Source organism: Chaetodon auriga, chromosome 4, assembly GCF_051107435.1.
Source record: "Chaetodon auriga isolate fChaAug3 chromosome 4, fChaAug3.hap1, whole genome shotgun sequence".
In the NCBI taxonomy this organism is placed as follows: Eukaryota; Metazoa; Chordata; class Actinopteri; order Chaetodontiformes; family Chaetodontidae; genus Chaetodon; species Chaetodon auriga.
The window spans coordinates 14,652,781-14,669,261 of NC_135077.1; positions in this window are offsets into that span (position 1 = coordinate 14,652,781).

Here is a 16,481-nt window from a genome sequence, read left to right on the forward strand (position 1 = left end):
AAACAAAGGGAATGACAGCAGTGCACACTAATACATCACTCAGTGATTTAACCTACAGTAATCACATTAATATTTCCCTTATGGGGGCTTTAAATGACTGAATGTGAGGTTACACGAGGATGAGAAATTTTCAAAAAGCATTTTTCTACACACAAATATACACAACCCTGATAAAGAGAATGTGATAATTTGCTAATCCTTTCTGCCATACACTCAAAAACAAATGTTTTGCTTCATCAGCTTCATTGATTTTTGAAAATATGTACTTACTCTGAATTTGTGCAGCAACATGTTTCAAACACATTGGGTTGGGAGCAACAAAAGACTGGGAAAGCTGTGGAATGCTCCAAAACACCTGTTTGTAGCATTCCACAGGTAAACAGCAAGGATGGAACAAGGTTCATCACTTCGTGAACACATGATTGTGTAAATAATATTTCTACAAAGCTCAGGAGTGCTTTGTAGAACTGTTGTCAGTAAACGCAGTTCAATTGCAAATGACTGCACTCTGTTTTCATTTGTTTCCCATAGCATTGCAACTTTTTTCGATTCGGAGTTGTGTATATGAAAAAACACATTAGTATTGCTACAATGAAGCTGACTGCCGGTCATCTGTAATTCAACTTGTCAGTCAGTTCTCACTGAGCAGTTTGGCCGTGTGTAAAAATGCCACTAAACAAATACTTAACAGTATTTATGTGTTTTGTTCTGCACCAAATGCGATGCAGCTGACAGATCTACACAACACACATGGAGCAAATACTGATAAATGTGCAGTTTAAAACATTGTGCTCAGCATGTGATACGCCTGAGAGGAAGCTAACAAGCAGATCAATGTAGAAATAATGCTTTTTGATCGACTGATCAGCCGTCCATCTTACATGTAAATCCCTCTTTTCTTCCACACCTCCACCGCCCCTCCTTTATCATGGCCTCAGCTCGTTTCCACTCAGGAGACATGGCTTCAACCAGCATAGGTGAGTTGTAACAGCTGCAACATTTTTCCAGTTACCACGTGATTCCTGTTGAGGAGTTCTGTGCTCCTCCCCCACTCATTTATTACAACCTCATCGATCCCAACCTGCACTGGTCTGCTTGCATGACCACACCATGGGGAACTGAGAGGTAACAGAGGCACACATGTACACACACACACACACACACACACACACACCCACACACACACCCACCCACAAAATGCACATGTACACGGACACACAATTTGTTATAACAATGCTATTGATTACATCACATTTAACAGGTTACTCCCACTGATATAGAACAAGAGCACATCAGCAGGGAGAAACTGCAGGGTTTCTGATGCTGTTCTGTCACCTGACTGCAGAGTTTCCATCGGTGGCCATACCCCGGTCACCGTTCAGTGTTCTGTGGCTGAATAGGCGTTGAAGGAAAGAACAGGCTTTTACACTCACAGCAGTAACACAGGAGCCATGCAAAAACCAAACTCCTGTCTAATCCTCTACATGTTGGATGTGCAGCCTGAACAGAGAATACAGCCATTATAGGCAAAACAATGGATACACAGTATAAAATCTGTAATGTCTTCAAGGCACCGATCAATCAATCAATGAAGCAGACTTTATATGTATAGAACCTTCTACACACAGCAATGTAACACAAAGTGCTTTACATAATAAAAATACACATTAACACGTATCTGTTTCCTGCACACCACCTCTGATGTACAAACATTAAATGACTATGCTATATATAATACTGATTCAATAAAATTGGACAGGCTATTATAACTTTTCATGAATCTGCAATGAGGAAACACCAGAGGCAGGATAAAACTTAAACATTTTTAATAACCAAAAAAAATACAATAAAAGATATTTAAAAAATCGTAAAATATAACAGATACATAATAGGATAAAGTCACTGTAAATAACAATAAAAACATTAAACGTGCATAGCATAAAAAGCACAGACCAAGTAAAACAGGCTAACACAAATGAAGGAAAGGTAATAAATGAAATAAGTATGGTTCAATGAAAAGCTAGATTAAAAAGGTAGGTCTTAAATATGCGTAGAGTCCAGCTTCAATAACCAAGAACATAAGAGTCAAAACAAGACAACAGAACTATAGAAGATATATGGTGTACTGTACAGTATTCTGACTGCCCAAGTCAGCTCAAGGCTAACCTGCTCAGTGTTGACGACATCAGCTGTGACAATTACTACAACTGACAATTTGGCTGTTCTTAACAGGTCTAATTGATAACAGCAATAATGGCTCCATTCACTTTAGGTGTGCCAGTGAGCCAGCATGCAGCACTAACTTCAAAAAAGGGATACTGTACTGAAGTTTATTTTCTGGAAGTATTCGTTATATATTAAGATAGGTATAGTATACTTACTAAGTATACTTAATGTTGCACAACAGAATTTGAACTCCTTGTGTGGAAAATGTCCTGAACTGTCCTGAAGAAACTAAATACTGGAAATTTTGGATGTTGGCAGTGCATCAGTGTGTGTCCTCATAGTGACTGGACACATTTCACATATTTTCTCTTCCTGTATATCAGAAATGTGCTCCATTTTGTGGAAAACCACAGAAGCTCAAATGAAAGTTTAGGGGTTAATCTTTTTCCGTTATTATCAAACGCTCTTGGATGGTGATCGATTGCTCCATCCTGGACAAAAACAACTTCAAAAATGAGAGGAATTACTTCCATTACTCTCCTGCACGACACTTATTGTTGATGGCCCCATATTGCATTTGTCACCAGATTAGGTGGTGTGGCAGCCCTTGCTCATATCATCCAACTTTTATCTCTCCGTCTCCCCTCGAGGGCTTGATCCCAGACATTCCCTCCAACATACAGGGTTAGTTTCCAGCTCAATAACGGCACAAACAACTCTCTCCATCCCTGCACCGTGACTCACTTTGTTTTATTTGCCTTTTAGCTATTGCTTGTGTTTCGCTCCTGCTAACATCTGGGGGATGACAGATACGATGTGTGATTGTCCCAAGCTGTTATCTGCTGCTTATACTATTTGGATTTTAATTAGGATTTTCTTTCAAAAAACAAAAACTATATTAAGGGTGATCTGCTGTTACTCTCTCAATTAAGTCAGTTTGGATAAAATGAGGAGGATTCTGATAAAGGAGCGTAGTGTATTTTCATTTTGGCTCTTTATTCTCCTTTGTTTCAGCATCTCCTGCTAATTCTGCTTCATGTAATCCCATTTTTCCAATAGTCAAGTTCCTGTGTGCTTGCTCTTCTTTTAAATGAGCATTTTAGTAATGTGTTTCTCATAGAACATAGTTTCAGTCAGATAATGTGGCCTTTTCCACATATAAAATCACCCTAGGTCTCATTATGTGCCTGCAAAATCTACATTTATTCTGAGTAGAGGAGCTCCAGGCGAAATTTTTCCAATTATGAAGGGTTTCATGGAGAGGGTCTGGCTTTTAGCTTAGAGAGTAGATTGTTAAAATAGACAGTCTTCTCGGATTATATTGAGAAACCCTTAATGGATGCTTTAACTAAACCAATTCAAAACACAACGATAATATATATTTAATCTAATTTTAGTGTGTGTGTGAAAGGCAGGAATTGATCTCATATCTACAAAGTATCAACCCATTGAGCATCACTTAATTTAAATTCTGTTTTGTGCTATTTTCTGGTTTGGGCCTACAGACATGGTTGATATTTATCTTAACTGCACAAACATGTCGCATGAATGTCAATGTGAATATGACAAATGCACAAATGATGCCCTGCTGAAGCAACTCCCAACCCAGAAGGCTGGTATTTGAATGCCAAGGCACACGATTGTGGGGAAATGTAAACAAAATATGTTTTATCCTCCTGTCATACTTTTGAAGGCACTGTTGAGTTACACTGGGAAGCTTTCATGTTGAATGAGTGTAAATGTGAGGCCTGGTGTGGACTGGGAAGAGTGTGGAAGGTTTGATGCTGAGGTTAAAGTTTGGTGTAATGCATAGTAGTGAAAGCTGAAAAGTGATGAGATCTGTTAGGCGTCTAGCTGGCTCCATAATCTAGTTTCAGTATCTCACACCTAGCAAAGCTGCTCCAGTGCAAACCGTCTGCTCACGACAGTCATTACTGTCTGATCGCAAAGTGAATGAAAGACTGTGTGAGCATGGCTGCTTTAAGTATTAATGATTACACTGCAGTTGTCTTCTGTTCAATGGGCAGACGAGGTAAACTTTCCAGATCCTCACTCTTTACCTCCACCACCTTACCACCTCCACCTTATGCTACCAAGTATTGCGCATACCCCTCCCCCACGGGATGCGCACACAACACGACAAGGCACCATTTTCAAGCAAACAGACTCCATTCCTCACTCAGACCCCGTGTTAATTGCACCGATGGTTGAGGTAGCTGGAGGAGATGGAAACTCTCAGCTAATCTTCAGACCATGGATGTACAACGACATGAAAGAAGCTGCCAAACACCTCCCCTCTGTCCAAAATGGGGGAGATGCGTTTGCATCACAATTGGACATCTTCTGTCAGCAATTCAGACCCTTGACCAATGAACTGAAGCGACTGCTCATGATACGAATGGGGAGCAAATGGACAAAAGTAGCTGGAAATTTCCCTATAGAAGAGCAAAAATTGACTCACCCGACATGGGCAAATGAAGCTAACATTCAATATAGACAGACAGTGACTGAGCTCTGTGATAGAATCAGATCAGCTTTCCCTTTAAGACTGGATATGGGGAAGATATCAGTTTGCAGACAGGAGGAGAAGGAGACTGTGTCTGACTATCTCACTCGACTCATGGAAGTCCACAACACACACAGTGGCCTCCAAAGCCCAGCTGCCGGGGGGGGGGGACGAACCCAGTTACCCCATAGGAGGCTCACCTGCGAGACCGCTTCATTAATGGCACGAAATCAGAAATCAGTGAGATGGTTAAATGCAACTGTCTGACATGGGACTATGGCAATCTTGAGACAGTTGAAAGACATGCCATACATGCAGAGAGATTCCTGAAAGAAAAGAAGACCAAGAAGACTCAATGTGGCTGCGAGCACGCGCCCCCAGTGTCTGTGCTGTGACACCTACCCTCCCAAACACCCCCCCACACACACACACACACACACACACACACACACACACACACACACACACACACACATGTGAAAGTCCTTGAGTTTTGTTGTAATGTCTTACTGTGTTGCTAATGTGCCGAGGTGTTTTTTCCTAATCCCAAAAAAAAATGTATCCACTGACATGCAAAACACGGCAGAAATAGACACACACAGCAAACAACACCTTATTTCACACCCCATTCAACATCTGAAGTCTACACAAAAAACTGGTGAAGAAAGAATTTCTGAAATCTACACAAAATGCACACATGAGGCATACAAGAAAATGCCAAAATACACACTCACAGTTGAGGGACAAGACATCACCTCTTTGGTAGACTAAGATATCAGCCCAACCCCAAAACTAAGCGGCAGGTATGCAAAGACAGTGGGCACATCAGGCACTCATGTTATAGAGAAGAACACAGCCCCACTCTCATGTCAGGATAAAGTTGAGGGAAAGCTTTAACATTTATTTTTGCTGTCAAAATGCTGTCCTGTGAATCTGTTAGGGAGAGATTTATTGTGTCAACAAGGCACAGTTTTGGTTTCCACTCCCCAAGGTATTGTTGTGACGAAAATTCCCCAAACAAATTCCTTTGTTGAATACGGTGGGGAGGACCTAGTGTATGCTTATCAGTAGAAGATTCCAGACACTACACTCAACTCTGTCAACAACACACTGACACAGGAGGCCAAGACACTCACTATAGACACACACACTGACATCATGACATCACAAAACCTGCACTGCACTTCTCACATCTCTCAGGGAGCAGACAGTGAGTTTGAATAAACTTGGTATCAGGCAGATCACAACAGGGACACATTTGGGCTAGATTGGTTATACTGAACTCATAATCAATGTGCTGTGTCGGTAACTCTGTATGATCCATCTCTTCAAGCTCTGTTCAGGGTACCACACTCCTACCCCCATGTTTCACTGGTCAAACAAAAAATAAAAGGTGGAAGGACTTGGGACTTTGGATAAAAGCATGCAACGAGGCCTCTGGGTGGGGAAAAACATCAGATCCTGATGTGGATTTCCACCTGCATCTAAAGGTGCACCAAAAAAGGCTTTCTACTTCAGTGACCACGGTACGGACTATTGCGCTCATTCCAGACACAGATTTCCGAACAGCAACAGGGGTAAAAGATTTTTTTGATTCATTCTTCAGCAATGATGGAGTAAAAGAGAAGATGTATAATAAGAATTCCCATTACAGGAATGAGAAGGAGCTGTCCATAAGAGTCTGTCAAACAAACCCTGCACATTAGAAATTAATGCCATAAAGGGTGAGGCTAAGGTGTCCTGACCAAATGTCCTATGTGACAAGTTGGGATGGAGAAATGGTCGTGTCACCAGCCGGCAATAATACACAGAGAAACATAACAGTGTGCCAGCAAAGGAAGGGAAGGAGAGGATTGCAAGCAGGTGAACATGCATGTTGACAATGCAGGTTTCAGTATGTTGGCTTTGCAAATGGTTTGGCTTTACAAATCTCCTCCAGGATCACCACACACCGATCCACCATCACGACCTCCACCCCCTTACTTTCCAACTGGCTACATAAACGGTGCACTCCCTCCTTACTGCACTGAACATTGGCATGGATGTAAATCACGAGGTGTGGAATTGTCCAGTATAACTTTTTTCTGATGGGACTCGGCTGTGGGCAACTCCTCCATATTCTTGACGTTCTCTTTAAAACTGTTGCTAGAGCAAAATATTGATACATAAAACATAAATAAAGCTGTTGGGGCAGAGACTCCTCTCTCAGAGGTTTTGTAATATTAGAAGTTGAGGCTTTATTGCTGAAGTTCTGTCACTACTGTGGGTCTGACTGCAAGGCTCCTCGTGTCTCAGTTTAAAAAAGGAGCTGAAATCCCCCGTTATGGTCATTATACTTGAAATCTGCAGTCAGCCTCCCTTCAAGCGTGTCTCTCTCTTTCTTTGTCTCTACCTATTCTCTTGCCTGTCTCTCTTCTCATCTCTTTATCTGTCCAGTTACATCAGCACAGTCCAACTAAAGGAAATGTTTCTTCCTTCAGTCTCATTTTCCCCTCTATCCTTCTTCCTGCTGTTTCTCCTCCTTCTTCCACGTGGCCCTGGCATCAATAATTCACAGTCCCCTGCAGAGACAACTGCCTGGTGGACTGATTAAACATGAGAGAGGGAGAAAGACAGAGAGATTGTAGAGGTGTGAGGGAGAAGCAGGGGAGCGGGAGTAATGACAAGGAAGATGAATCAGTGTTTGAAACTTTGAAATGCACTAAATACAGACTGGAGATATGCAAGTGGGTAGAAATGACTATATTGTCGATGTCACAAGATATCCAAACCATCTTTGTGTGAGTGTGTGTGTGTGTATGTGTGTGTGTTCTTGTACTTCAGTCTTTGTGAGAACTAGTTATAGACCTTCAGAGTGAGAACTTCACTTTTTCAGAGGCTATTTTAGGGTGCAGACTTTGGTTTAGGAATAAATTTAAGGTTAGGTTAATGGGTCAGAGGTGAAGGCTACTGTTAACGTGCATCTTCTGGAGGGTACAAATGCAATGTGTGTGTGTGTGTGCTCAACCCAGCCATCCAGAAAGTCCAATATTATCCCCATCACAAAGTGGGCGTGGGCAGAATAACTCAACCATCTCTGATTTACACAGCCTTGCTAATGTACCGTCGTTAGGTGAAGGAAGCATCACATTAATATTGTCTCCTCTCCTTAAATCTGCCACTTCCTCTCCTTCCCATTTGCCAAGCAGTCACCCATGAAGGAGCTTGTTTCTTGAATCTTGTAGTGTTGTTCCTTTGCTGTCATTCTGTTCTCTGCTTGAGTGTGGTAACTTTTTGCTGGAGAGGCCACTGTCAGACATTTCCACATTGATTATTTTAACAACGCTGGAAATGGAAAAGATGCTGTACAAGTAGCTTATTTGTTGTAGGTCTGTGTGAGGACAACAGTTGTACAAGATATACTTTGTGTATGTGGCTCAACTGCAAGAGGACTTTCTTTTATTAATATTTACTATTAATGTGTGTCCTGTCATGCATATAGGATGGCCTATTTCAACGGTATGACACAAAAGTAATTCATGCATTTCATGAATAAATGATTGAACATATCATAGTTATTTCATGTTGTAGCATCCTTTCAGTACACTTATACATTGACAGTGAAATCAGACTGTAAGTTTGTTTAGGTTTTTTAAGCAGTCAATGCCTCCGAAGTTGAGGGTATATTAATGTTATTAATGTTATTTTCACTTACACTTACTAACTTAAAATTTCAAAAGGTGGCTGGTGATTCCACATTAACAACTAACTTGCACCATTTGTTGGCAACAGCAACTTCAGCATTAGATGGTGTGCCATGAAGTCATAGGAAATGGGGAACCACTTTAACTTTGAGGCTCATTAAAGATAGAGAAGTCACATTGTTTCCAAAAATGCACTGCAGACATGGCTTCCTGGCTCCATGACTCACTGAAATGGTGGTGTGATGGGATGAATTGGAGCACCCTCTTCTCCCTAATTCTGATTAATGCACTGAGATATGTGACATTTATCTGACACAGTCACAACCAATTCATCTGTGATTAATGTACAGAACAATTATTGTTCTTTAATGAGATTTCTATCTTAGGCAGTTAATAGTGGGTTCACACAGGACCCCTAAGACTAGTAAAAAGTTAATTAAAGGCTTTTAGATGTTTTAATACTTTGATATTTTAATAGGCCAATATGCTGTAGTGTAAAATGAGATTTGAATGGGTTCATGTCTCCGACCCCATAAAGACCCACAGAATCAGTCAAATATTTATTGTACTCGACCTGCTACTGTATCTGTACCATGTTGTGCCAACATTCCTAAACCACTAGATAGAGGTATACTGTATTTGCATAGGGAGATGCCATATTGCTCTTAATGGAGGAGGAACTTTGTCTCTTGGAGCCTGGCAGCAGCCATTAAATGTATTTCTGATCCAGAAGATTTAATGAGGGTTTAAAAACATACCACCTGCTTGGGAGGCTTGGAGGCGAGGCAGTGGGATTAATATTTATCGGCGGTGCCTTGAAAGCAGTGGCAGATGATAGAAAGTTATGTTTTTGTGACCCCCCCCCCCCCACCACACACACACACACACACACACACACACACTTCTTAGATTTGTAACGGTGACCATAAATAATTCAATGGTGACCATGACTTTGCAGCCACGACTTTGCAGCCACACGCGCGCTCGCGCGCACACACACACACACACACACACACACACACACACACACACACACACACACACACACACAGATGCACTTCTTTTACATTACTTGAAATGCATCTGTATTGTAACACAGTGATGTAATAAGACATTGAGCTTTCGTTCAATCACTCACCCACTCTCACACACACTGCAAAGTTGAGCAATTTACACAAGTCTTCTGCCACTCCAGCTTATACTGCTGAGCCCACTTTTACATGACTGCGAGACGTCATTGCTCCTTAATGATTCCTGCCAATGCCTTAGGCTGCAGATTTATTAGTGTCATATTAGGAGGAAATGGAAAGAATTCACCCAAGGGGGCTGAACAGTTCCATTTATTTATGGACCTGTGAGAATAGTAATATACCGTATCTGACACAGAAACAGGAAATATGATCAGACGCTAGAGGCAGGTGTAGTGAGTGTTTCTCTGCATGTGTTTAATGTCTGTGCGCATCTCCATTTTAAAGCTGCAGTAGGTAAGATCGAGAAGAGAGCAGACTTAGCCTGAAAATTTGAACCAACACAACTTTCACGTGACTCCCCCTCCCTCTCCGCTGCACTCATGCCCTGCCTCCAAGCCCCTCCTCCCTGCGGTGTCTGTGCAGCTGCTGTGACAACCAGCAATGTTAGCCTTAGCATCGGAAACAAGCTAACTATGCCCAGCCACTCCATCACAGTTGCTAACATACCGTATGCGCTGTGGTCATGGTTATTTGTTGTCTTAGCCATATATGCTGTTGTTGACAGCGGAGGTATGGGCACTTTCTCCTTTGCGGGTGGCTGTTGCTCCGCTATAGCTTTCACTAGCCTCCTGACGCCGCTCACACAGCTGTTTGACTGAGCAGCAGCCGGCAGCATGAGCGGAGGGAGGGGGCGGTTCGCAGCGTGTGTGAGTAGTGATTGACAGATGTCAGACACTCCCTCAGACGCTCCTCTGGCTCTTAATGGTTGTTTTGTGTTGGGTGCGATGGATTCTTGCAAATCGCAGTAGGAGCATGAGGTGGGACCGATGGAGCTGTTTTTTTAGATTACATGTTTCATGTACTGCTGTCTGGGCATACGGACAGTTTTAGCAAATATTACAAAAAAATACTTTTATACAAGTTACCTTAGGCTTGGGCAGTATCCAAATTTTGATACTGACAAACTTCCTCCACATTTTACTGTGGTATACGTTATTACCATGACTAATTAAAAATTATGACGTAAGCCTCAGGTGGCATTACCAAACTGTTGGCTTGTGTCTTCACCGTTCAGAAACTGAATACCAAAGAGAGTTGGGCGGTATCCAAATTTTGATACCGTCAAACCTTCCCCACATTTTCCCGGGGAATACGGTATAACTGTGGCTAATTGGAAACCACTTTGCAGGGCAGCATGACATGCGCGCGGTTCAGACAGTCAATGCTCACACCAATCCTAACTTGTAGCATACAAGAATGACGGGGAGAAACTCAGCTAAAAGCCTCTACCAAGCATTGCCACCCAAACGAAACATAATTCATACCCCAAGAAATTGTCTGCACATGTAACGAAAACACAAAAATATCACACGTCAAAGGTACTGCCTCTGCTGATTTCACCACTTCACGCAAACCACTCAAGCCCGGTACTATATGAAAGCAGAGAGGCTGCTGATCACGAAGATGTCTGCCTCCTCACTGTGTGCCAAAAACTTGGCGAGCTAGCAGCCAAAGAGTAGCAGAAAAAACTTTGCTAAATCATGAAGTATGTCTTACCTTCACTGTTTCATGGTCAAAAGTTATATTCCAACTCGAAAAAATGCTACTAATGTCTCCTCCTATGACTCTGTGTTAGTTTGACACCAATCACGAAGGTCCTGGTTGTTTACATAAAGAGGAGGGGGTTTCTAGGGTGGAAGGAGAGCTCTTCATGCAATAACCTATCTCTGGGGTTACTTCCTTCTGGATCGTCATTGGTGTTTCTATGGTGAATTTGGGTGGGTCACTGAGCTATTGACCAGCATAACCACGCAGTTAGTTTCACCAGTGGCACAGCTTCAGAAAACATGGCAATTCAAAAACACAAAATCCAAAGCAAATACAACAGTGGAAACATGCTGTACATCGAAAAACGTACTGCAGAAAGGCAAATCAAATACATTAACTGCAAACACAGAAATGATACCTAAAAACCTCACCTCAAACACAAACCTCAAAAACAATTGCAACAGAAAGAGGAAGAAACCAAAGAGAGAAGAGACCAAATGTAAAAAACATGTACCTTTTTATGTCATGTCTTCTCTCTTTACTCCACTTTTCTTCCAGCTCAAAAACAAACACTCTCTCATCCGGTTTCTCTTTCTTTTTCTCTCTTTTGGGTCAAAAATCGAGCTGTTCCACTTAGTGCTCCTCTTCGATGCCTGGAGAACTTCTTTTGTATTGGCTGGATATGCAGAGTTTTTCTGTTGCAGTTGCTTTTGTGTTTTAATCTTGTATCGTGTGTTTGCTGTTCATGCATGTTTTGGCATTCTGCAGCATACTTTTTTATTTGCTGCATGTTTCCACTGTTGCATTTGTTTTTGACTTTCATATGCGTTTTTGAATTGGAATCGTTCTCGCACATGCAGCGTTTCACTTCATGGAAGTGTTTTGGTCTGTTGCTGTGTTTTTGGCCTAGCCAGCCACCGTATGAATCAATTAACACACCTTAAATGTCAATGTGACAACTTGGACCATTCCAATTGTTTTTCTTGGCTCTCTAGCACTCTCTTGGAAGCACTACACTTATATGAGGTAAGGTAGGTACAGATGAGCTCCAGTTGAATTGGAAGAATACACATAATGTACGGCTATGATTCTGCCAAAACCCAGATTATGTTCAGTGACAACACTTATAATACCAATGCTTATTTATTCTTACAATATCTGCACACGGCAACCACAGCACAGACCATGATCTTTTCCTAACATTAACCAAGTGGTGTCAGTGCCTAACATAACCATAAAAAAGTTGAGCAATGCTGTAGGCGCTACAAAGGGATAGTGCGTTGCAAGTTTGCCTATTTTGACAGTAGACAAATGAAATATATTGTCAGTAAACATTTTACTGATACATTCAATATAATTTTTGCGACTTGCTGGGAACCTTAATTAACAATCCTTACCATATTATCAAAAAACTCAGTCGGCATTATGTTTCCTTACATAAAATGAATTTCTGGAAGGCAGGTCTTTCTACAACTGAGGCTGAAAGTGTTCACTGTCATCCTCATTAAAAGATTTATTACAATTGCCCTTATGGCAGAGTTTCCGCCCCACGTTTGGCACAGCCATAAACACTTTTACCAAAACCAAAGTAAGCCGACTTTCTGCCCAGGTACACAAAGGGCAGTGTACCTCCTGCATGAACGCTGACACTTGACGTTCTCAATATGACAGTAATGCAATGAACCACATCCAGGACTTAAGCCAGCTCTTGTGTGTATCAAACATGCTTGATATTTTCACCTTGCAGATCATGTCACTCCAATCAGTAGTTTCAACAGTCCATGTGACCACATACATCATGTTCATGATGGTGACAACTAAGTCAAAACTTTCTGATGCATGGCAAAACATTTTTTATTTTCTCTGAGGTTTTAAATATTGTTCCCAATGAGTAGAATTACAGTTTTTGAAGAACAATCAGAGATGAGCCCTCACAGGATGCTGTCAATGCTTCTACAAAAAACAGAATTTATTGTCAAATAGAGACATACTGTCCCACTGGATGCTGACTGATGTGACAGAAGTCTGGATCAGAATAACACATTTTTCAGTCCTTTTATGCCTCAACTTGAATAATTAATACTCGTTCAAAGTGATCCAATACAAATGTAAAATGTCCTAAAGTACCTAACTATATTGTGCTTTCAGTTTTACTGAAGGGTAAAAAAACTTGCTCTTTTGACTTTACCCAAGTCTTCAGGCTGTAAAGTAGGTGATGCCCATCTTAACCTTCTCCACCATCCTCTGGCTCCTTGTGGAGTTGTATCTCTGGACTGTTAGATGTTCACATAAAACTTTGTAAACTTCAGCCAAGCTGAGGGATAAGTGACCGAAGCTACAGCAGAAGGTCCATTTTTAGATCATAGTTGTTCCAGTTGCCCAGATGCCACCAGGAAAAGTATGATTTCAAGGTAGTTGTATTTGTAGTTAGAGATTACTCAACAGATTACATTAAGATAAACCTACAGAATGCACTGTGAAAAAATTTAACTAATGGTTCACAACTTTTTTTTGGCTTGCATTACAAAAAGCAGTCGGGGCCCCTTGTCATGTTTCAGATGTCTGTGAGTTTGTTATCATTTACACCAGAGAGACATTTTGTATGAAGTAGCAGTTCAGCCAATTTCTCAGATGGTTTCACTCAAATAATTGTTCAGTCATGGGGGATATTTTACTGCAGAATTTCTTTTACTTTTGATACTTGAGTACAGAAATATTAGAAGCAAAATGTGCTTAAGTAAGACATTATTGTATTGTACTTAGAGCAAGTAAAAGATCTGAATATCCCATCCACCTGTTTTTATTTGCTCAGTCTAGTCTGTATGCCTCCAGGCAGCAAAAACGAGTCTCCAAACTTCCTTAATGAGATGTTATATAGTTATCATTATTCCATTATGATGTCATTGCCAGTAATTCTTCTCTACACGGAGACAGCAACTAATGGAAACTTAAAAGCAGAATGCAAACCCACCAGCATAGATTGTCTGTCTCATTATGATTTCTGTTGTTCTAAATTGTGACATAAGTGTGCTGTTTGCAGTCCTCTCAAACATAATGTTAGAGGATGATGGTGGTTCTCTGGCTGCCATTTGCTGTTGTGAGAATATCAAGCTACCTGTTGAAGCATTAAGAGCAGGAAAGATAAGCACCTTACCTCCCAGCATCAAGGTTCTTCACCTCGGTCAGTTTTAGGTTCAGTCTGGATGAATAGCGACACTGCAGAACATTCTTGGTCTCTTCCAGAAAAGCATCTAGCTTGTACAAGCACAACTGATTTGCACCCAAGACAGGTCTTGATATATAAATCCAGTTTTCTAAGATTTTCTTTTCCTGGAGCTAATGAATGACTATTTTACTTATCACTGTCCAATGAGCAATAGGGTCTGAAAAGATTTCATAAATTTGGAGTGGTGGTCAGGATTTCTCAGCCCACAGAGAATCATGCTTTCTCGCATGTAAAAACACGAGTATCACTACATTTGAATTTCTAAAGACTTTGACCTCCTCACTGCAAAAAACAGCCCATCCTCATCAGAAAAATGCTTGTGTAGGTTGTCTGTGCAACATCTCTTGTTAGGCAGCGACGTCCAGTGGCTGTTGTACTTATGATGGGAGCAAAGGAAGAAGTCAGGTAGCATAAAGAGCAAGAAAGTCTGAATGTAGAAGGTGGAGTTGATGGATGGGTCAAACAAAAACGCAGGACTTTCACCAAGGAGACTGCTGTTCATATCCCGCGGGAATCCAAAAGTCAACATTGACTTAATTTAACTTACGAAAACCCACTTTACGTACCATATGTAACTAACTTACTTATTTTAACCTAAACAATGATCTTTTCCTTAACCTATCCAAGTAGTTGTGTTGCCTAAACCTAACCAAATAGTTTTGTCACTTAAACCTAAGCAAATTGGTACCATTTCACAATGTTAACCTCATTACCAAGTATACTGGTATGGCAAAGGTCTGGTATGTCTGTCACTGGTACTCTCCAGTGGTAATGTATGTCATTGGTAGCAGACCTATTCAATTGTTTAGGTATGAGGATGTGTTCCCAAAATACCCCTGCAGGCAAAAGAATTTAATCCAGCCAAGATATAACACATTGTTTCCTCTGGCACTTACCATCTCATCAAAGAGTCCATTTTATACACCACAGGCCATTTTGAAGTGTATGAAATGCATTCATATTTCAGATTTGAATCTCTGAATAATGTAGGCCTACACAGACTGAAAATGATGTTTGACCACACACTTGCTTTTGTGTTGTCTGTGTTGCATGAAGAAGATGGATAGGTACATTTATACATTAAAATTCTGGAACCACCAATCAAGAAGGGAAAATATATTCTACCAATACTACCACTTCAAGTCAATATTTGTATTTAAATTATTTGATCAAAGCAATACTTTTACCTTTTATATTTGTGGTAGCAAAATTTGATTTACACACTTTTGGTAATAATATTGGTTACTGATCTGACAGCACAAGATTATGAAGATTATCAAACAAATTAGTTTCATGCAAATGCCGAATAATATGAACTGATTGGAGATGAGTCTCACGTGTGTTCAGGTGATTGGGCAGGTGGGTGTGGCTGAGTGGTTAAGGGTGCTGGCTGAGCAGGTGTGCAGATGAGGGAGAGAGTGGCAGCAGGTTAGGAGCAGGCAGACTGTGACACAACTTGCTTGTTGTCCATAAAATAATTATTCTGGAAACCTTTAATGTTCTGTTGGACCAAATATACCCTCTGTCACACGTTGCCCAAAAGCCTCATTTAAAGGGCTCTTGCATTTTGGTAGAAGCAATCTTATAGTACTCTTGATACTCATTTTAATTATACATCTGCAGCCAAGCAAGCAGCTCTATGAGGCTGATCTTAGGCCAGTGGTGCTTTGACGTAAATGCTGATGTCACCATGCTAACATGCTCACAATGGGAATGCGAATGTCCTTATGCTATGCAGGCTACCATGTTTGCATCTGACTTTAACATGTTAGCAAGATAATATTTGTGAAGTAGCACTAAACAAAGTAAAGCAGATCTGTGTCTGGGAGTAGCTCTTACACTCAGCTATTGTACATTTGCAAAAGACTGAACTCAATATTTATATCCAGACACACTTAATATTTTTGCCAAACATATCTGGAAGCTGTAACCCTTTTAAAATACCAATGACTACAGTATTTGGTAAGGTCAAACAGCTGAGAGGCAAATGTTAAACTGGATGCTGCAAGTGGTGGAAGTAGACCAAGCAAACCAAGGAATGTCAAAGCCCAGCAAAAGTTTATAGGAACATATGTGTTTGGAATGAATTCTTAATATCACATAGAGTGGTCTCTCTGTGACATTTCATAAGTCCACTTATTCAATCAATTAAGTAGCCTGGC